The sequence below is a fragment of the Castor canadensis genome, chromosome 5 (assembly GCF_047511655.1).
Source record: "Castor canadensis chromosome 5, mCasCan1.hap1v2, whole genome shotgun sequence".
Lineage (NCBI taxonomy): Eukaryota > Metazoa > Chordata > Mammalia > Rodentia > Castoridae > Castor > Castor canadensis.
The window spans coordinates 96748556-96770663 of NC_133390.1; the positions used below are offsets into that span (position 1 = coordinate 96748556).

The 22108-nt window shown below is 39.2% G+C and overlaps 2 pseudogenes; both read right to left on the bottom strand.

Moving 5' to 3' along the window:
- Window positions 1-1008: 1008 nt before the first annotated feature.
- On the bottom strand, window positions 1009-5243 carry LOC109694740 (heterogeneous nuclear ribonucleoprotein A1-like; annotated as a pseudogene).
- Window positions 5244-20518: 15275 nt separating this feature from the next.
- LOC109694741 (keratin, type I cytoskeletal 18 pseudogene) lies at window positions 20519-21739 on the bottom strand (annotated as a pseudogene).
- Window positions 21740-22108: the final 369 nt, after the last annotated feature.

The window sequence follows — 22108 nt, forward strand, 5'->3', positions numbered from 1 at the left end:
CTCTTAGCCCCCTATATTTTTTCTTTATTGCCTAAATAATCTCATTAGAATTTTCAGTACAATATTTTAGAAGGAAAAGCTTTCAATATTTCACTGTTAAGTATGTTTACTGTGGGTTTTGTGTAGATGCTCACCATCAGGTCGAGGACAGTCCTATCTATTCCTAATTTGAGCTATATTTTTATATGATAAATTGATATATTGTAAGAACTTTTGTACATGCCATAATGTACTCCCACCCAGAACAAAAAATTTTTTTAAAAAGACTGTTGGGTTTTGTTATGATGCTTAGGAATTTATTGAAATGATTATATTGTTTTTATTCTTTGCTTCATTAATATAGTGTCTTACCTTATGTGGTTATCATGTCAATCCAAATTTGTATTCTTAAAATAAATCCCAAATTTCATGATTTATAATCCTCTTCAAATGTTGTTGGATCTTAGGGCTGGAAGCATGGATCAAGCAGTAGAGTACCTGCCTCACAAGTGCAAACTCCTGAGTTCAAACCCCAGTACTGTCAGACAATACAAAAAGTAAAAATTCTACATGTTGCTGGATTCTGTATGCTAGTATTTTGTTGAAGACTTTTGCATGGATATTCATAAGAGATACTGATTTTCTCTTTTCTTGTGATACTGATTTATTTTTTAGTGGACCTGAAAATAGTAAATAGTATGAATGCATTTCTCTATTTTGGGGAATATTGTTTTTATTTAATAAGTAGTACTGAACAAAGCTTCCTCACACTTGTACCCATAATATAAAATTTTGGTTTTTTCTTTAAATTTCTTAGTATAAGATTGCTTGGTCAAAACGACATTTTTTTTTTAAAGACACATTTATTCAGTGTCATGATCAGGCTATCACATTTAGCAAACAACAACATGGGTGTAACAAAAAGGTTACATTAAAACCTTTTGTTAGAATGTTTTACACTTTTCACAGAATAGAAACTAGCCATAAATATAGTCCTTAAGTTTTTTTCCCCCCATACATGAATATTACCTAAAACATGTCTTTGCAGCAGTCAGGCTCTGCCACCACTGTGTCTGAATTCACAAATCTCTTGGAAACTATGGTTTCTCTGTTACTTCTTTGGCTCTCTTCTGCTAGGCTGTTTCCTGGCAGTAACTGAAACCTTCTGCTACTGTTGTAACTACTGCTTCTGTTGGAACCTTCATAGCCACTGTGGTTTTATGGTTTGGCGAAGATTGGCCTCTACTCCCATAGGGGCAAGAGCTTCAGCCTCCAAAATTTCCTCCCTTAATTGATCCAAATTTAAAGAATGATTCTTGTAATTCCCCAAATTATTGTAGCTTCTGCTTCCTCAAAACTGCATCATAAAAGACATTGTAGCCATCCCCACGGCTAGCATATCCACCATCACCACCATTGGCTACCACCAAAGCCACCTCGACCACAGGTTTCCTCTGTGACCAAAATCATCATGGCCACTAAAATAACCTCCAAGACCACAACCAAAGTTTCCAGAACCACTTCAGCCTCTTTAGCTAAATGAAGCACTAGCCATCTCTTTCTTTGACAGGGCTTTCCTTACTTCAGAGTTGTGGCTGTGCACAGTACAGTATTTCTGAATGGCAATCTTAACCACAGAATCATGGTCATCAAAGGTTATAAAAGCAAAACCCCTCTTCCTTCCACTGCCTCCATCAGTCATGATTTCAATCACTTCAGTTTTCCTATATTGCTCAAAATAATCTCATAGATGATATTCTTCAGTGTCTTCTTTAATGCCACCAACAAAGATCTTTTTCACAGTGAAGCAGGAGAATCTTCTCGAGACAGCTCTTTTTGGCTCCACAACTCTTCCATCCATCTTGTGTGGCCTTGCTTTCATGGCTGCATCCACCTCCTCTACTGGTGTAAGTGACAAAGCCAAAGCCCCTGGAGCACTTGATGTTTGGCTCTCTCATTACCACATAGTCAGAGAGGGTTTCCCATTGCTCAAATGGCTCTTCGGACTACCATTGGTTGTTTCAAAGTGCACCCATCCAAAGAAGAGCCTCTGCAGCTCTTTGGGCTCTTTAGGAAACCCTTACTCAGATGTGATGGTTGTAGAAAGAGAGACTTTAACCATGTTTACTCATCTGTATCTACAGACAATCTTAAATTTTTATAAGTATTTCCAGATCACCTTCCAAAAGTATTGTAGAAATTTCCATCTTCTCAAATGGCTATGTGATTATTTGTCTGTACTCTTTCTAATATACACTATTAATCTTTTAAATTTTTGCCAAAAGGCAAAAATAGACCTTGTAGAATAATAGTTAAGGGCTTTTAGATGATATAATTCAATTTGCCTTAGACAAGAAGAAGTCAAAGTTCAGAACATAGAGATATCACTCTTGTCTCATTGCTTCAGGGAAACACAAGACTTGGATGGGTACAATTGTTGTGCTTTTTTTTAAATCAGGAAGGAAAGGATGGCAGCGAAAGGATATATGAAGCATGAAGGTCAAAGTAACAGATGGTGGTCCTTTAGTATGTGTTGAAAACTTATTTTATTTTTTTTAATTTTTATTTTATTCATATGTGCATACAATGTTTGGGTCATTTTTCCTCCCTTCCCCCTACCCCTTCCCTTACCCCTCCTTCCCTCCCTTACCACCCCTTACCCTCGCTACCAAGCAGAAACTATTCTGCCCTTATCTCTAATTTTGTTGAAGAGAGAGTATAAGCAATAATAGGAAGGAACAAGGGTTTTTGCTATACAAAACCCTTTGAGACAAGGATAGCTATACAGGGAGTTGACTCACATTGATTTCCTGTGCATGTGTGTTACCTTCTAGGTTAATTCTTCTCGAACTAACCTTTTCTCTAGTTCCTGGTCCCCTTCTCCTATTGGCCTCAGTTGCTTTAAAGTGTCTGCTTTAACACCATATATTCATGAGATAAAGTTCAACCATTGTTGTTATCATCAGTTAAAATACAACAACAAAAGAGATCCTGAAAATTTTTTCTGGCAGTCAGCACAGCACAGGAGTGAGTACACTGACCTTAGAGATTGACTAGAGCTAGGTTCAAGTCTTTCATCAACACTTACTTACATGCTTTGCTTGAGTTACTTAAGCACCATATACTTCAAGTGAATAGACTCTCCCTTCCAAAGGGGAGTTAGAAGGCATAAATGAGATAATGTATGTCAAGTGCTTAACATGCTCAAGTGCTCACAGGTAAGTGCTCTAATTCAGCACTATTTTATTTTGATTTTTAACATGAAAAAAATCTACAGCTTTCCTAAGTTCAGTTTATATTGTTTAAAGTATAAAAAATTAAACAAAAACAAAAAGCCAAATCTGTACGAACTTCCAATGCAGAAAACTTTAGAGGTTGTGCATTTTGCACACAGTACATCCTACTTTAAGCAAGCCCCCTTTGCAATAAGAGATTAAGTATTAAGAACTTTCTGTCCTAGTTGGGACACTTCTGGTTCATGTTCAAAACCTACACATGCAGCTAGCTTAAACATAATGGGAAATTGATCATAAGGAAACCAAGGAAATGTTCTCAGCTAACATCAGGACAATATGAACTGGGCATTGACCAAGCCATCTCTGAGTAACTTTTTGGCCTCTCTTCTCTTGCCAGCATTATTGTTTCCTCTCATTGAGCACTGGCATCTTCCACATTGAGAAAATGAGCTGCCTGATATTTTAGTCACCAAGTATCAGCCACTGGAACAAGACTAATTTTAATTTTAATCCTCAATCCAGCGAGAGGCTCCAGTGTGGAGTAGTGACCAATACCTTGGAAAATGTACTTAACTCTGGGCAAGGGGTCTTAGAAGAACACAGCAATTTCTGGAGAATCAAAGGGATGGAGTAGGAGGTGGGAAAGGGTGCCCATATCTCACTACTGAGAGCAGGTAGTGTCAGACAGAACAAGAGGCCCATTAGACTCTAGTTTTCTCTTCTAGGCCTTGTTTAAAACTGATGTCTGGAGACTGGGGGCTCAGCACAAATATAGAGTTTGCATAGCATGCAGGAGGCACTGTATTTGACCCCATTACTGCAAACCTCCCCACCCCATAAAATCTGTTTTACTTTATCTCAGGCACTGCAAAATAGCATTTATAGATTTGGGCAAAAGAATCTTAGCTTTTGAAAAGCCACTTCTCACTTAAGTAAAATGTACCGAACATGAAAATATATGCATTGTTACATGGAAAATCTAAGCAGGTTATTGAGGATGATAAAAGTCAGATGCACAAACTTTCTAGACCAGTTCAATTCCCAGTTATTATATGAATCCTGATTTTTATTATCATTCCCTCTCTGCTTTTCCCTTACAACACAACAGTTTTCATCTGGGTGGGGAAGAAAAGAATGTGTTTGGGTAATCATACAAGTCAGCATACATGGAACACATATCAAGATGAAGAGTAGATCTGGAGGGTCAAGCGGAAGTTCTCCACTTCTGTTGAAGACCCTAAGATGAATGTAAAACAAACTATCAATAATATAAAAGACAGCTCAAATAGCACAATTGGCTTCAGCAAATGGTTTATTAATGGCATTAATGGAAGAAAAGTAAAGCTGCAGAATGGAGTAGAATACAATGGAGATCATGCTAAGATGTCTCAAATTAGGAAAGTTTAAGGAAAGATGGGGCAAAATGGTGGATTAGAAAAGTCCACTGTTTTGACACCATGAATGAGAAGAATGAGGAATTGCACAAGAGGTAGCAGGATGGCAGGAAATCATGGAGAGACCAGTGCAACAGAGAAAAGCAGTAAACAATTCCAAGCCCATCCTTGGCTTCCCAGGATGGGAAGAAGAAGCTGAAGACATAAGCACAATGCAAGACAGATAGCCCTGGTGACAGACTGGCAATTCTAGCTGTAAGATAAAGCCAATCCTCCAGCAAGCCTGAAATTCAGCACAGAATTTGTGAGACAGTGACTGCTCCAGTGTGGAAGGCTAGGGTTGGTAAAGAAATACATTCTACACTTCCCTTAACCTGGAGGGTGAGAGCAAGGTATCATGATACAGGGACTACTGACTCAGACTGAAGTACTCTAGGGGGGCCTGAAAACAAGGAATAGTCATGGCTTAGGGAGTCTTAGCACATCTTGCCTCAGAGTTTGGGTGGGAGATGGCTACAAGAGGTAGACAAGGAGAGGGAGGGGTTCTGACACAGTCCTGCAAATAATTCAAGCAACAGGGAACAAAGTTGGTCAGAGGCCCACCCCCCTCACCTTGGAACAAGTCCCATGGCATGATGCTCAAGCAAAAACAAAGCACCAAGCCTATGGTTGACCCTCTGAATCAAAAAACTTCCACAGCCTCCTCCTTCTCTTGGGTCGGGGACTGCTAGTCAGGGTCGGTAAACATTGAGACCAGTGAGCAGAGAGACTAGGTCCCTCAGTTCTCCCACAGTTAGTAAAGAACTCAGTGCTCTGCTTGTATCCTCCTTCTCTGACATATTTGGGGGACCCTTTGAGACTTGGACACTGCTGCCCCTTGGAACACAAACTGGGGGACACGTGGAGTAAGTGGGAATCTGCCCAGCCCACAGCCTGAAATGTTTCCTGCAGTCAACAGTGGTTCCCAGTACCACTGGAAGCATCTATACTGAAAGCAACCCAGTACTAGCCAAATGACCCTTCTACAAGTGACTCCAGGCAGAGTACTTTGATCTGAGAAGTACTGGGGATCAGGCTCAGTGCTTTGAGCATGTGGGTAAATGCTTGCCCACTGAGTCATACCCCAGGCCAGTGGTGAGAAATAGCACTTCAACCTGGCTGCTACATTGCCTTACCCAAACATTGATACTATTTCAACTGAAAGTTTACAGGTATTAAAATCTCCAGTAAACATTTGGTCTCAGATGCAATAAATCCCAAAATAGAAACACATTTGAAAAAAAGGGCAACATTTCTACTCCCAAAGTCAACAGTTCCACAATAGGGATTTGAATGGCAGAAAAGCAGATGAAATTTCAAACAATGAATTCAGAAAAACAATGATAAGAATGTTGTCTAAGTGCCTGAATGAACTAAAAGAAAGTACAAATAAACCACCAAAATTCTAGAAATAATCCTAAATTAAAAACTCAGATGAAAGCCTTGTTAACAGAATGGAACAAGATGAAAATAGAGTATCAGGGATTGAAGATAAAGTAGAGGGATTAGACCTAGCAGATAAAGAAAAAATACTTGTAAAATATGAACAGAACATGCAACACCTCTGGCACACCATCAAAAAACCAAACCTATAAATCATGGATATAAAAGAATGAGAATAAGTATAAGCTAAGGGTATACAAAACATATTCAATAAAATAATTGCAGAAAAAGTCACCAATCTTGAGAACAAGAAGGCCTTCTAGGTACAGGAGACTTTCAGAACACCAAATAGGCAAGATCAGAAAAGAAACACCCCCTAAGACATATTATAGTTAAAATGCTAACTATACAGAACAATGAAAGAATATTGAAAACTGCAAGAAAGATGTGACAAGTCACATATAAAGCCAAACCTATCAGAATAACAGTAGTTTCTCAAGAGAAATTCTAAAAGTAAGGAAAGCATTGACTGATATATTCCAAGGCCTGAAAGAAAATAACTATCAACTACATTAATGAATCCAGCAAAGCTACCCTTTATAATTGAAGGAGAAATAAAAACTTTCTGTCAAACCAGACACTGGTAGTTCACACCTGTAATCCTACCTACTAAAGAGGCAGAGATCAGGAAGATTACATTTCAAAACTAGCTGAGGCAAATAGTTATGAGACTCTATCTCAAAAATACTCAACACAAAAAAGGATAGCAGAGTGGCTTAAGTGGTAGAGTGCCTCCCTAGCAAGTGAGAGGCCCTGAGTTCAAACTCTGGTACCATAAAAAAAAGACTAACTTTATATAATAAACAAAAACTAAAGAAATTCATGATCACTAAGCTAGCACATGCAGAAGATATTTAAAGGAATACAACACAGAAAACGGAAGATAAATATAAGCAGAAAAATACAGGAAAGAGCAATACTACTACACCAGTAGATTAGCAAATGAGAATTAGGAAACAAACAAAGGAACTACACACCTTTCAATAAAAACAATGAATATTAATAGCCTCGATTCTTCAATCAAAAGGCATAGAATGGCAGACTGGATTTGTTGCCTTAAAGAAATGCATCTCACTGACAAAGGCAGTGAGTGAAAGGTGGAAAAAAGACTTTCCAAGTAAATTAACCCCCAAAGCAGGCAGGAATACCCATATCTGATAAAACAGACTTCAAACCAAAATTAGTCAGAAGAGACAAAGGTTGCATTACATTAATAAAGGCAACAATCCATGAAGAGGAGATAATTAGTATGCACATATACACACCAAATGTTGGTGCACTGAATATCATTAAGCACTACTGGACTTACAAGCACAGATAGACCCCAGGAAGATAACAATAGGAGAGTTCAATACTGTACTCATCAAGAGACAGGTCATCTACACACATGAAAAAAAAACAACAGAGAAACTTCAGAATTAAAGGACACTATACAGCTGGAGATGTGACTCAAGTAGTAGAGTACTGACCTAGCTAGCACAAGGCCTTGGGTTCAAACCCCAGCACCACAAAAACAAACAAACAAAAACTTATGAGGGACACTACACAACAAATAGGCTTAACAAACAGCTGTACAATACAGGCTCCTCTCAGCAACCCATCAAAGTTTTTCTAAAATACAACATATTTTAGTACATAAAGCTAGTTTAAGAAATGTAAGAAAATTGAAATAACCCCTTGTATTCTATAGACCACAACTGAATAAAACTAGGAATCAACATTAACAAAAAAGAAACTACAGAATATATTCAAACACATGGATACTAAACTACACATTGCAAAAGGACTAGTGAGTCATCAAAGAAACAAAGGGGAATCAAAAAATTCTAGAATCTAATGAAAATTAAAACACAACATACCCAAACTTCTGGAACACAGCAAAGGCAGTGCTAAGAGGAAAGTTGACAGTTATGAGAGCCTACATCAAGAGAAAAACCAAAACAAAACAAGAATCCTCAAATAAATTGGCTAATTATACACCTAAAACCCATAGAAAAACAACATAGGCCAAACACAAAACTAGTAGGTGGCAAAAATAATAAAGTTTAAGGGAGAAATTAAATGGAGTCTAAAAAACATACAAAGAATCAATGAAAGAAAAAAGTTGGTTGTTTGAAATGATAAATGAGATTAATAAACCCTTAGCTAAATTAACTGAAATAAGAAGACCCACATTAATAAAATTAGAGATGAAAAAGAGGGTGTCACAATAAATTCAGAGGGTCATTAGCAAATGCTTTGAAAACCTATACTAAAATAGACTGGAAAATCTAGAAGAAATGAATAAATTTCTATATGCATTTGACCTGCCAAAATTGAACCAAGAGAATAAAACACTTAAACAGATCCACAATGAGCATTTAGATTAAAGCAGTAATAGAGAGTCAACAAAGAAGATCCCAAGATTAAATGCATTCGCTGTTGAATTTTTATCAGAACTTTAAAGAAGAACTAACACCAATGCTCCACAAAATATTCCATAAAACAGAAAGGGAAGGAACAATATACCAAACAAAAGCTCTCACCAGAGTCAATCCAGTGGAACCCTGATCTTGGATTTTGGGCCTCCAGAACCATGAGCCAAAATAAACCTCACTTCTTTATGAAGTGATCCCGCCTCAATAGAACATCACAGTAATTTAAGCTAACTACTAGAGTTACTTACTGTAACAACGAGTAAATGTTGGAGGTGCTTAGAGGAGAGGATCAATGACTGTTGAAGGGGTTTCATAGAGGTGACCACTGATAGGTCTCAATGATGGAACAGAAACTCCAAACAGACCTCTTCTGGGTAGCTTCTATTCCTGTTTAAATTTAATTAAATGTAACAAAAATCTCTTTTGTTGACCTAATTTTGTAGCTTCTATTTCTGTTTAAATTTAATTAAATGTAACTAAAATCTCTTTTGTTGACCTAATTTTTAGCATTATAGAATGGAAGCAAAAAGGGATAAATGAAATGAAAGTCAGGGTCTTGAAAACAACATAAATAAATGACATCTAAAATGTTTACAAAGGGGAGAAATGACCCAAACATTGTATGCACATATGAATAAAAGAAATTTAAAAAAAAAAAGAAATAAATAAAATGTTTACAAAGGCTGGTTATCATTTTGGGGCTGTGTACTAAAAGAAAAAAAAAACAGTTCATATCCTCACCATAATCTCATTGACTTCAAATGTGCTTTCTAAGTTGGCAAGCTTCTTCCTGGAAAAACAAACAAATAAATAAACAAACAAACAAAAACACTCTTAGTTTTGGCTCTGTGGTTGAACACAGAGTTATTTTAAGAGTAACACATTATTTTTACATATTTAAAAGTAGGTCCAAATTATTGGTTAAAACTTTTTGGAAGTATGTGAGAATTTTTTTTTGTTCCCTCACACTACGTATGACATACTTTGCATATAGGAAGTGCTAAAAATGTTATTTGAGTTAACTGAATTGCAGGATTACAGAAAAGAGGTCATTAGGCAATACTTACCTTTTCTTAACCTACTTCTCTTAATTTCATAATCCAAAGTTTTATATAAAATACTTACTACATTAATTTAAAAAGAATTTGAGTTTGAATTGTGAGGAATATTGACCATTCCAGATGCTATGAAAGAACCAGTTTCTTTCTCTTTTTTGCAATTCTCTGACTACTGTACTCCTAGAGGGAGCCTCTGAAACCAGTTTGAATGTTTACCTGAATGAGTCCCTTAAGGTGCTTTGTACCTTCTTGATGAAAGATTCTTAGTTTGGGCACTATCTATGAGGGTGCCTGGGTAAGCTTGGGAATCTTCAGTTTTACATAAGACACTGGGGGTTCTCCCCACCCAGGTCCTAACAGAGGGGTGTGTGACATGAAGAGGGAGCATCACAAGCATGTGTGGGCAGGCTGTGACCTGCACTGCTCAGGATGTAAAGGTAAGAAAGTGGCCTTGGTTCCACCTGTGAGGGCTGAGACTGTGAGCTGGTGGTGTTCCATCTCCCCTCCCCACCAGCCAGCCTCACAGTGGTCTGCTCCTGCACTCACCAGACCAGTGTTTATGTTCAAGAGTTCTCTGTTGCCTTTTGTGGCCCAGCCAGAGCAGTGGCAATAGCCACAGTCGCCTTGGAGCCAAGGCTGCCACTCAGTGGTACCTGAGGCTGACCCTGAGCCGATTCTACAGGCTTGTGGCAGCAGCAGACCCTGAAGAGCTAATACCAGGCCCAAATTCCTATGCATTTACATGAGTGATGGGGACAAGCCTAGCTATGGTTGGACTTTCTGCTCTTCCCTTCTTTTTGTGGCTTTGTGCCACAAAAGAAAAAATTCGTGCCACAAAACTCTGTGAACTGCTAGAAGAAAAATATCAACCACTTGAAAAAGTGAGCCTCACTCAAAAGGAGCTTAAAGGCTTACAGTCATATATGAAGGAGGTCAGCTGTGAGCAGGGCTCAGCCAAAGTAGAAAGTTTGGAGGCAACCTGCGGAGAGCTGGAGAGATCCAAATCTCAACTCATGGATGAAATCCTCTTTCTAGAAAAGGAACTGCAAGAGCAGAAAGCTAAATGTTCTCAACAACACCAACTGAGGGCAGAGCTGTCAAAAACAGAGCAGTTTCTGCAGAAGGGAATCACTTCCCTCATGTCGTGATTGGCTGAAGCCAGAGAAACCCTCCTGACCCTTCAAAGCAGGACACAACAGATGAAGGGCTTCATCACAGAGGCTTTGAAGGAGAACTCCCAACTGTAGGAAAGCCAAAAACAGCTTCTACAAGAAGCCAGACCGAAGAAACAAATACGTGAGCTTCAAAAACAGAAAATAACTCTTAAACACCACATAGCATGTGCAAAAGAAGTGCTGTATGACAAAGAAGGTCACATGTGGACCCTGACTTCACCCTTGGTGAAAATGACAGACTGGGTGGCTGTACTTAGAGAAGACCTGACCATGGAGGGTGACTTGGAATTAGGAGTGCATGCATCAGAAAATGCAGCTCCCCCAGAAAATCAGCCAATGGGAGCTTTGGTGAAACTGGGGTATGCTGTGAGGTTAAATGCTCGCTTACAGTCCTTAGAAGGAGAGAGAAGCCATATTCACAGTCAGTTGTTTGAGATAAATATGTTACTCCAGACTGAGAAAGCCTCTTTGCAGTCAGAAAATACACAGAATGAAAGTAGACTCAGAAGCTTCATCAGAAAGTTAAAATAATGATGGAACTTATCTTCAAAATGGTAGAAAACTAAACAGGAAATTAATAGTAGAAGAAAATTGCTGGCTAGAGACAGAGGAGGAACTTTGCAAACTGCTGGAGATCAGCCATGCAGCTAAAGAGCTGAAGAGCTACAAAAAGCAGGCCAGACATCTGGAAGAAAAACTGGAGACTGACATCCTTCATTTTCAAAAGCTGATCATTGAATATGACAGAAAGGAGCAGTTTTCTTTGATGGTAGCTGAGACTTCTGAAAGACACAACCAAAATTTGAAGGAGCAAAATGAGCAGAGGAGACAATAATTAATTGAACTTTAGGACAAATGGTCTCATGCCTCTGATGTTCCACACACAGCATGCAACAGGGAGAATTTCCCACACGATCTCTCAACCTTTGGGCCACCCTTCATCCACCTCCTCCAGAAAACATGCATGGAGCCTCTCGAGATTATTTTCTACCAAGAAATTTTCCAGGCACACCAGGTCCTCCATTTCTGGAGAGAAGCATATATTCACCAAGCGGTTTTCTGCATTTACTTGTCCCAAGAGTAGATTTTTCCCACCTCCACATCTGAAAGAAATGAGTTCTCTTAAGCGTTCATTCCACCTTCAAATGAACCTGCTGCTGGACCTCAGAAGTCCAATACAAAACCTCACTCTGAAACTTCTTTTCAAAGCACGAGATCTCTTCTAGCCAGAGAGCTAGGCAAACAATTGGAGAGACACTTATTACTATAGAAGGAAGTTCATTTCCCTTGAGAAAATAGGGGCATGTGACTGGCTGGCTACTCAGACTGCTGATATGAGCCCCAAAACTTTAGGAAACTAAATGTCTACAAGATCCCAAGATTAATTAAAACAGAGGTGACATTGGAATTTTAGGAAAACGTCCTTTGTTGACTCACCTCTCATTTCAATTTAAATAACTGTGGTTAATTGAGTGAATATTCTTTTCTTTATAGGACTATAATTCCCAGGATGGTCTTTCCTAAATAGATGATTTAAAGTGAATCTTACTTTGTTTTATTTAGATAATATGTGTTATTTCCATTTTATGTTATTCTGTATAATATAGAATATTTTAATTCAATTGTCTAATACATTATTACATAAACAATAATGTATTTAGTATACTTAGACAAATATGAAAGTAACTTTATGCTTTATGAAATAAATTTAAATTATTTTTTAAAATCTCATTGTATTTCATTTATTTATATATGTGTATATAAATACATATGATATGGGCTTTAAAATATATATAGGCTTTAAAATTGTTTTCAGTTTTTTATTATTTTAAACAATGAATAGAACTGGCTGGGTGCTGGTGGTTCATGCCACCAGCTACTCAGGAGGTAGAGACCAGGAGGATTGTGGTTTGAAACCAGCCCAGGTGAATAGTTCATAAAACTCTATCTCAAAAAAAGCCCATAACAAAAAAGGGCTGGTAGACTGGCCCAAGGTGTAGGCCCTGAGTTCAAACTCCAGTACAGCAAAAAAAAAAAAAAAAAAAGAAAAAAACTAGCCATATATAAAAGTAACTGTAAGAATATATAATATATGAAAATAACTTAAATTTTCCCAAAACTGGGTAACGAGATGTATAAACATAGCGAACATGAGTTCTCTATGAGAAACTACGTGGTTGTCCTGCCATGAACACCAGTTAATACTCTGGTCAAGTCTCTTTGTTGCTCCTACAGCTCAGCCTCCACAAAGTTCACCTCACTGCTGTTGAGAGTGGGGAGTGTCCACAGTGTCACAGAAGAAATATCAATAGGACAACCTATTTTCAGCTAGCATTCCCAACAGGAAGAAAATCATTGAACCAAAAAAGATCTATAACACTCCTCAAATATCACTGTGCATGTGAATCACCTGGGGTAATTTGTTAAAATGAAGATTCTAAGAGTGGAGAATTCTTTTTTTGATTAACTATTTTTTTTATTAATTAACCTATTATTGTACTGAGGATACATTGTCACATTAACAAACTTACAATATATCTAAGATTCACTCCCTTCATCTTTCTTTACCCCTCCTCCTTTTCCCCTTTCTTAGAATAGTTTCAACAGGCCCCATTGCTCCACTTTCATACATGAATACATAGTACTTCTACCATATTTGCCCTCCTTCACCCTTTCCTTATGGCCCCCCACCTCCAGTGGTATCACAATTCTCCACTGGCGATGTGACGCTGCTAGTCTGTAGCCCCCACTTTCAGCAGCACAGATTTAGAATGCTGGCCCCACAGTTGCATAAGATGCTGATGGTGGCAGAGAAAAAGTTGTCAGAGAGTTCAGGCTAGCGATGGAAGATGGCAGGGCCACACAGTCGCTGTCATGAACAAATAAAGTAGACCATTAAGGTTTCACAGAGCAGAGCTGGCAGAAACAAGGCCTTTCACACAAATCAACTGAGATGGACCCAGCACCTAAAAGTTACATTTTGAGCAAAGCCATGGGCAATGTTGAGAGCAATTCTGTCACTAGCAATGTGGGATATTAGGCAACAACAGCATATAGGACACACAGAAGAGGAGCTAAACGAGTGATAACTTCCCTTAGCACAAGTTACAGTCTTACTAGTTCCTTGGCGAACAAGGGTTGAAACCTGACATGACAACACACAGTGTTGATAGGCAGAGCAAACTTTGTAATTTGCCTTTGAAGAATGAGGTGACATCACATTCAACAAAGCCTTCTGCTATCTTCACAGAGGACTAAGCTAAAGAACTCTTTTGTCATTCATATAGAGGTGTGACCTCTGTGGGCCCTGTCTAAGAATTCCAATCAATATGCTGGTGACTGGATTTGAACTTGATGTACTTATCTTCACATTCAGCTATGTACTGGAGACAAAAAATTAAATAAGATGTATTTGGATCTGATCATTTGTTTTCAAGTTTCTGAAAAAGCAAAAGGATTTTGTGAGAGTATTATACCTCTAAGGAAAAAGACCCTAGAAGGAACTACAGGTAGGTATTTTACCCAAGTTCAAAGTAGCATATTTTTTTAATGGTGACTGCCTTATGCCTGACTGGTAAGCAAGTAGAAGTCACAGCCAGACAAAGCAGATTTGCTCTCCCTCTAAACGGGCACTTTTATCAACATTATTTTCAGGGAAGTAATCTTAGGTTGAATTCTGAACTTATTACCCAACAGAGTTAAGGTTTCTCACACACTCCAAAGGTCCAAAACATTTTAACCTAATAAGAAGGATAAAGGGATAGTTATATCAGTTTCAGATTACTTTATTCAAAACAACTTTAAAAGTTGTTTTTAAAGTTCAATTTAAATAGTTTCAATAAGAACTAGCCCATCATAAAATTCTATTGAACCTTTCTGACCTGCAAGCCACAATGGGCTTTATAGTTTATTCTTCAGTATACATTAATTTGGCCCAAGCAAGATTTACATCTCAGCATAGAACTTGAATAAAGAAGAAAGATTTCAATTCCCTCCATGGCAAATTCAGCCTCCGCAAGTCAGTCCTGCCACTCAGTGATGACTGCATTGAAAAACTGCTTTGCAAATGTTTTTTTTCTTTTTTGGCTTTTGTTGCTAGGTGATGACTGGAGAAACTTTGCAATTCCTGCTGAGAGGTTTTAAAAAATGTGCCTATAACCACTTTCATACTAAAGAGAAGAGAAAAAATAGGGCAGCCTGCACCTGAATTTCTCAAGTTTACTCCTCACCCTCTCCTCTTCCTTAGCTGCCAACAGAGAAACTGTGACCATTGAGACACGTATATGCACAACCCTGGAGGAAAACAAGAAACAATATTCCACTTATTACCAACCACACCAGAGTTCATAAAACAGTCCAACATCTTCCTTGAGTAATGGGCAAAGGAAGCAGAGAATAGGGCTGACACAAACCCATCCCCTAACATTTTTTTCTGTTCTACATGTGAGCAAAGACCCTCTGTTTGAGAAATTGGCCTGAAGGTGGAATCAGCTTGTACCTGAGCTGTGTTTCCAAAACCCTTGCCCAGGACCTGACCTTTTAGCCAAGCAGCAGGGTTTTCTGGGAAAGCCCCTGCCAGTGATTGATGCAAGTGTGAGAGGTGACACTGTAAAATCAGACTGAGGCCCAAAGAGTTAATCCCTGGGCTTCTTCCAAATCTTTGAGGGGAGAAAAAAAAAAAAAACCAAAAACATTTATTCCTTTCTTTGTTAATTTTGCATCTACAAAAGCATCCTTGATATCTTCTTTACCAGGCAAAATGCCTGCCTGCAACCTCCATGAAACTTCAGAAGACAAATGCCACATTAGTGGCAGTAATTATTTGTCCTTGCATTATCATTATCAAATTATTTTAAACAGCTGATTTAACAAGTACTGCATTGTAACAGATAGAGAAGAACAGTTGTTTCTGCATACAAATTTCTTTTCACACATTAAAGGTGGGTTAATGTGTTCTTTTCACATGTTAAAGGAGAGAAAAAAACTGAAAAATTACAACTACCACCTTGGGCCTCTTTTTTCTCAGAAACTTGGAAAGAGCTTGGCAGTCTGAGTTCCTTCTTTCTCTTCTCAACTAACTCATTTACTCTTTCTTTTTTTTTTTTTTTGGGGTGTGACCATGAGTACCCTGTCATGCTTCCTGACTTTCACAAACTTTGTCAAATATTTTTTTTTTCATTTTTCTTTTATTATTCATATGTGCATACAAGGCTTGGTTCATTTCTCCCCCCTGCCCCCACCCCCTCCCTTACCACCCACTCCACTCCCTCCCGCTCCCCTCCTCAATACCCAGCAGAAACTATTTTGCCCTTATCTCTAATTTTGTTGTAGAGAGAGTATAAGCAATAATAGGAAGGAACAAGGGGTTTTGCTGGTTGAGATAAGGATAGCTATACAGGGCATTGACTCACATTGATTTCCTGTGTGTGGGTGTTACCTTCTAGGTTAATTCTTTTTGAGCTAACCTTTTCTCTAGTTCCTGGTCCCCTTTTCCTATTGGCCTCAGTTGCTTTAAGGTATCTGCTTTAGTTTCTCTGCGTTAAGGGCAACAAATGCTAGCTAGTTTTTTAGGTGTCTTACCTATCCTCACCCCTCCCTTGTGTGCTCTCGCTTTTATTATGTGCTCATAGTCCAATCCCCTTGTTGTGTTTGCCCTTGATCTAATGTCCACATATGAGGGAGAACATACGATTTTTGGTCTTTTGAGCCAGGCTAACCTCACTCAGAATGATGTTCTCCAATTCCATCCATTTACCAGCGAATGATAACATTTCGTTCTTCTTCATGGCTGCATAAAATTCCATTGTGTATAGATACCACATTTTCTTAATCCATTCGTCAGTGCTGGGACATCTTGGCTGTTTCCATAACTTGGCTATTGTGAATAGTGCCGCAATAAACATGGATGTGCAGGTGCCTCTGGAGTAACAGTCTTTTGGGTATATCCCCAAGAGTGGTATTGCTGGATCAAATGGTAGATCGATGTCCATCTTTTTAAGTAGCCTCCAAATTTTTTTCCAGAGTGGTTGTACTAGTCTACATTCCCACCAACAGTGTAAAAGGGTTCCTTTTTCCCCGCATCCTCGCCAACACCTGTTGTTGGTGGTGTTGCTGATGATGGCTATTCTAACAGGGGTGAGGTGGAATCTTAGTGTGGTTTTAATTTGCATTTCCTTTATTGCTAGAGATGGTGAGCATTTTTTCATGTGTTTTCTGGCCATTTGAATTTCTTCTTTTGAGAAAGTTCTGTTTAGTTCACATGCCCATTTCTTTATTGGTTCATTAGTTTTGGGAGAATTTAGTTTTTTAAGTTCCCTGTATATTCTGGTTATCAGTCCTTTGTCTGATGTATAATTGGCAAATATTTTCTCCCACTCTGTGGTTGTTCTCTTCAGTTTAGAGACCATTTCTTTTGATGAACAGAAGCTTTTTAGTTTTATGAGGTCCCATTTATCTATGCTATCTCTTAGTTGCTGTGCTGCTGGGGTTTCATTGAGAAAGTTCTTACCTATACCTACTAACTCCAGAGTATTTCCTACTCTTTCTTGTATCAACTTAAGAGTTTGGGGTCTGATATTAAGATCCTTGATCCATTTTGAGTTAATCTTGGTATAGGGTGATATACATGGATCTAGTTTCAGTTTTTTGCAGACTGCTAACCAGTTTTCCCAGCAGTTTTTGTTGAAGAGGCTGCTATTTCTCCATCGTATATTTTTAGCTCCTTTGTCAAAGATAAGTTGCTCATAGTTGTGTGGCTTCATATCTGGATCCTCTATTCTGTTCCACTGGTCTTCATGTCTGTTTTTGTGCCAGTACCATGCTGTTTTTATTGTTATTGCTTTGTAATATAGTTTGAAGTCAGGTATTGTGATACCTCCTGCATTGTTCTTTTGACTGAGTATTGCCTTGGCTATTCGTGGCCTCTTGTGTTTCCATATAAATTTCACAGTAGATTTTTCAATCTCTTTAATGAATGTCATTGGAATTTTGATGGGAATTGCATTAAACATGTAGATTACTTTGGGGAGTATAGACATTTTTACTATGTTGATTCTACCAATCCATGAGCATGGGAGATCTCTCCACTTTCTATAGTCTTCCTCAATCTCTTTCTTCAGAAGTGTATAGTTTTCCTTGTAGAGGTCTTTCACATCTTTTGTTAGGTTTACACCTAGGTATTTGATTTTTTTTGAGGCTATTGTAAATGGAATTGTTTTCATACATTCTTTTTCCGTTTGCTCATTGTTAGTGTATAGAAATGCTAATGATTTTTCTATGTTGATTTTATATCCTGCTACTTTGCTATAGCTATTGATGATGTCTAGAAGCTTCTGAGTAGAGTTTTTTGGGTCTTTAAGATATAGGATCATGTCGTCTGCAAATAGGGATATTTTGACAGTTTCTTTACCTGTTTGTATTCCTTTTATTCCTTCTTCTTGCCTAATTGCTCTGGCTAGGAATTCCAGTACTATGTTGAATAGGAGTGGAGATAGTGGGCATCCTTGTCTGGTTCCTGATTTTAGAGGGAACGGTTTTAATTTTTCTCCGTTAAGTATAATGCTGGCTGTAGGTTTGTCATATATAGCTTTTATAATGTTGAGGAACTTTCCTTCTATTCCTAGTTTTCTTAGAGCTTTTATCATGAAATGATGTTGGATCTTATCAAAGGCTTTTTCTGCATCTATTGAGATGATCAAGTGGTTTTTGTCTTTGCTTCTGTTAATGTGGTTTATTACGTTTATTGATTTTCTCATTTACTCTTTCTCTGCTCCACTGGGTCCTCTCCTGGGAGGACAGGGAAGGCATGTGTGTTTTTGACTTGGTGACACAGGTGAGTTTCCTGTACATTCTCACTCTGCATACCAGATGCACAAACTTCTGTGGACTCTCTTTAACACTGCATTAATTATTAAGCAGTGCCAAGAGACTCACTGGGCTATGCCAGGAGTCCCTTTCTCCCACATCAGTAAACAGTAATTTCGAGAAGGGGGTTATAACCCTAGGGTGAGCAACATTTCCCCCACAGTTGTGTGGTGAAAGTAACAATAATGCATATGTTTCAACAAATGGGGATGTCCCCAGCCCAACTTCTGCTGCATGCAGGAAGTGCTATGGGCCAGCTGCCAAGCTAATTAATTGTGTGACATAATTAAGAACATGCCATTTGCCAACATAGTCAACATATCTTCTCTAACTTTATGCTTCTGCCCTAACTCAATAATGACAACAGCAATAATATCTATCAGAAGGGAATTACTTCAAGGATGTTACTGAAATGTTGGAACAGAACCATACCAGCCTTGCTAGAACACTTCCTCCCAATTACTCAAGTTCTTTTTCCATTATTCAGTAAAAGGTTAATTCTCCACCTCGTCTTCAATTGATAGATGGTGTTTCAGAGTCACTTGACACTCACCCACTCTGGGACTTAGCAACAAAGAAATGTTTTTTGCCCAAATTTTCAAAACCAGATCAAATACAGAAAGGCTTCTTTGAGCCAGTGTGGGTCCAGATCTTTGGGAAAGGATGAGGATTTTCTACTTGCTATTCAGAACCAAAGGAAACTTGAGATTAGAAGATTACTTAGTGCAAGTTTCCACATGCCATATTATGTTGAATTCATCTACTCCCCACTCCCACATGCCCAAAGTAGCTATCCAGTCTCTGCTCCAAAGGAAGAGAGCTCAGTTCATTCAGAAACAACTGTTTCTATTTTCCGATAGCCAGCCTTTAAGTGTTCAGTAGAAACCCATCTACTTTTTATTTTTGTAATTTTTCTTATTGTGTTAGGTAGGAGTACATTGTGTCATTTACAAAGGTTCTTACAATACATCAAATACATCATACTTGAATTCACCACCTCCACCATTCTCCTTTACTCACCTACCCCCATTTCTGGAACAGTTTCAATAGGTATCCTTCTTCCTTTTACATTAATGTGTACACAGTCTTTGCACCATATTATCCCTCCTTACCCCCTTCCCAGCCATCTCCCCACTTCCCCTGGAAACCAGCCCCCCCCCAAGGACCTGTTCCACCCTCCTGTTCTCCGATTTTGTAGAAGAAAAAAGAAAAACATGATGTTTTTGCTTCTTTGATATAAAGGTAGCTACACAGGGAGTTTTCTTGTGTATTTCCATGTATATATGTTTTATAACCAGACTTGGTTCGTCTCCTCTTCTTCATTCTACTTAATTCTTTTCTTATGGTGGTTTCAGCCAGTTTAAGATTTTTATATTCAGTCTTGTATAGAGAGTATATCAACCATATTTAAGTTCTTAGTTTCCTTCTTTTACCCTCCCTCTCCCCTTAGTGACCTCCAGTGTGACCTCTTCTTAGTGTGGCCACTGTTTCATAACATTGCTGCATTTATATTAGGTCTATATTCCACATATGAGGGAGAACATGAGGCTTTTGGTCTTCTGAACCTGGCTAACTTCTCTTAAGATGATGTTCTCCAGTTCCATCCATTTACCTGCGAATGACAAAATTTCATTCTTTGCAGCTGAGTAAAATTCCATTGTATATAAATAGCAAATTTTCTTAATCCAGTCATCAGTACTGGGGCATCTTGGCTGTTTCCATAGCTTAGCTATTGTGAAAAGTACTATAATAAACAAGGGTGTGCAAGTGTCTTTGTTGTAAGTTGACCCACATTCCTTTTGGGTTTATCCCTAGGATGGATTGCATGGCAGATCTATTTTTAGTTTGTTTTTTTTTAATGACCTCTGACTTTTATTGCCCCTCTGTTCCCCGAGGGTCCCCTGTTTTTCTGCCTCAGTTCCTCAGCACTTTGATGTCATTGATCTCAGATACCACTTTGCCCTCCACAATCCTGCGGGTGGTGGTCTTGTGGATGGTTTGCATGGAGCTGCTGCTGCTGCTGTCTTGGACATCATTGAGACCGAAGTCCTCCCCATCTTCCAGTAGGCCACAGTAGGTGGTGATCTCAGCCTCGAGCTTGACCTTGATGTTTTGCAGGACCCCATACTCCTGGCTGTAGTGCTGCCTCTCTCTAAGTGCAGCAGAACAGCATTGAGTTGCTCCACCTGCATGGCGTAACGGGTGTCCTCATCCCGCAGGCTGTTCTCCAAGCTGGCTTTCAGATTTCTCATGGAGTCCAGGTCAGTCTCCAAAGCCTGGAACATGTGTCTCAGCTCTGCACGTGTCATTTCAGCAGCTCCAATCCCCACGGACTGAGAGGCCACACTGTTGTGCTCTCCCCAGTCTGCTGAGACCAGTACTTGTCTAGCTCCAATCAGTTCTTCGGAGCCAGCTCTTCATACCGGGTCCAGATGTCTGCCGTGATCATGCTGAGATCCTGAGGCTTGGGGCATTCACCTCCATGGTCAACCCAGAGCTGGCAATCTGGACTTGGAGGTCCTTGACTTCCCTCTAGTGGTTCTTCTTCCTTTAGAGTCTTTATTTCTGTCTCTAGCTGCAGCCTGGTGACCTTGGTGTCATCAATAACCTTGCGGAGCACATGAAAGTCAGCTTCCACAGACTTGCAATAGCAAGTCACACTTGACTCTACATCACCAGCAGCAAGATGAGCATTGTTAATCTGCAGGACTATGTGGGCGTTGTCTATAGAAGTTACAAAGATCCGGGCTCTCAGCTCCTTGAAGATTTAGAAGTAATACCCCTAGTCTTTGATCTGGGGATCTTCTCCAGATGTTCCCAGATTTTGCTCTCCAGCCTCCTGTTATCCGTCTCCAGGCTCTGCGCTCTGTCCAGATGGGAGGCCAGGGGATCATCCAGGTCTTGCATGATCTCCTTCTCACTTTGGATGCTGCTCATTCTTGCCAGACCTCAGCAGTCCCCACGGCCAGGTTCCTGGAACCCCGGCTACTAAAGCTGGACATGGAGATCCAAGAGGCTGAATCCCTAGACTCTGGCCACACTGCTAGCAGGTCAGACCCTATGGCTGGGCAAATGGACTGAGCTCAGGGATCCGTAGTTGGAGGAGAAGGTGGTAGAACTGGTGGTGAACCTCATGAGTCTGGGAAGGAAGGCGAGAGAGTAACTCATGTTGGGCTGCCTATTTTTAGTTTTTTAAGAAGTTTCCATACTGTTTTCCATAGTGGTTTAACTAGCTTACATTCCCAGCGTATGAGGGTTCCTTTTTCCCCACATCCTCGCCCACATTTGTTGTCATTTGTGTTCTTGAAGGAAGCCATTCTAATAGGAGTGAGGTGGAATCTTAGTGTGGTTTTGATTTGCATTTCCTTTATGGCCAGGGATGGTGAGCATTTTCTTCATGTGCATTTTGACCATTTGGACTTCTTCCTTTGTAAAGACTCTGTTCAGTTCTTTTGCCCATTTCTTCATTGAGTCATTGATTTTGGGGGAGTTTAGTTTTGTGAG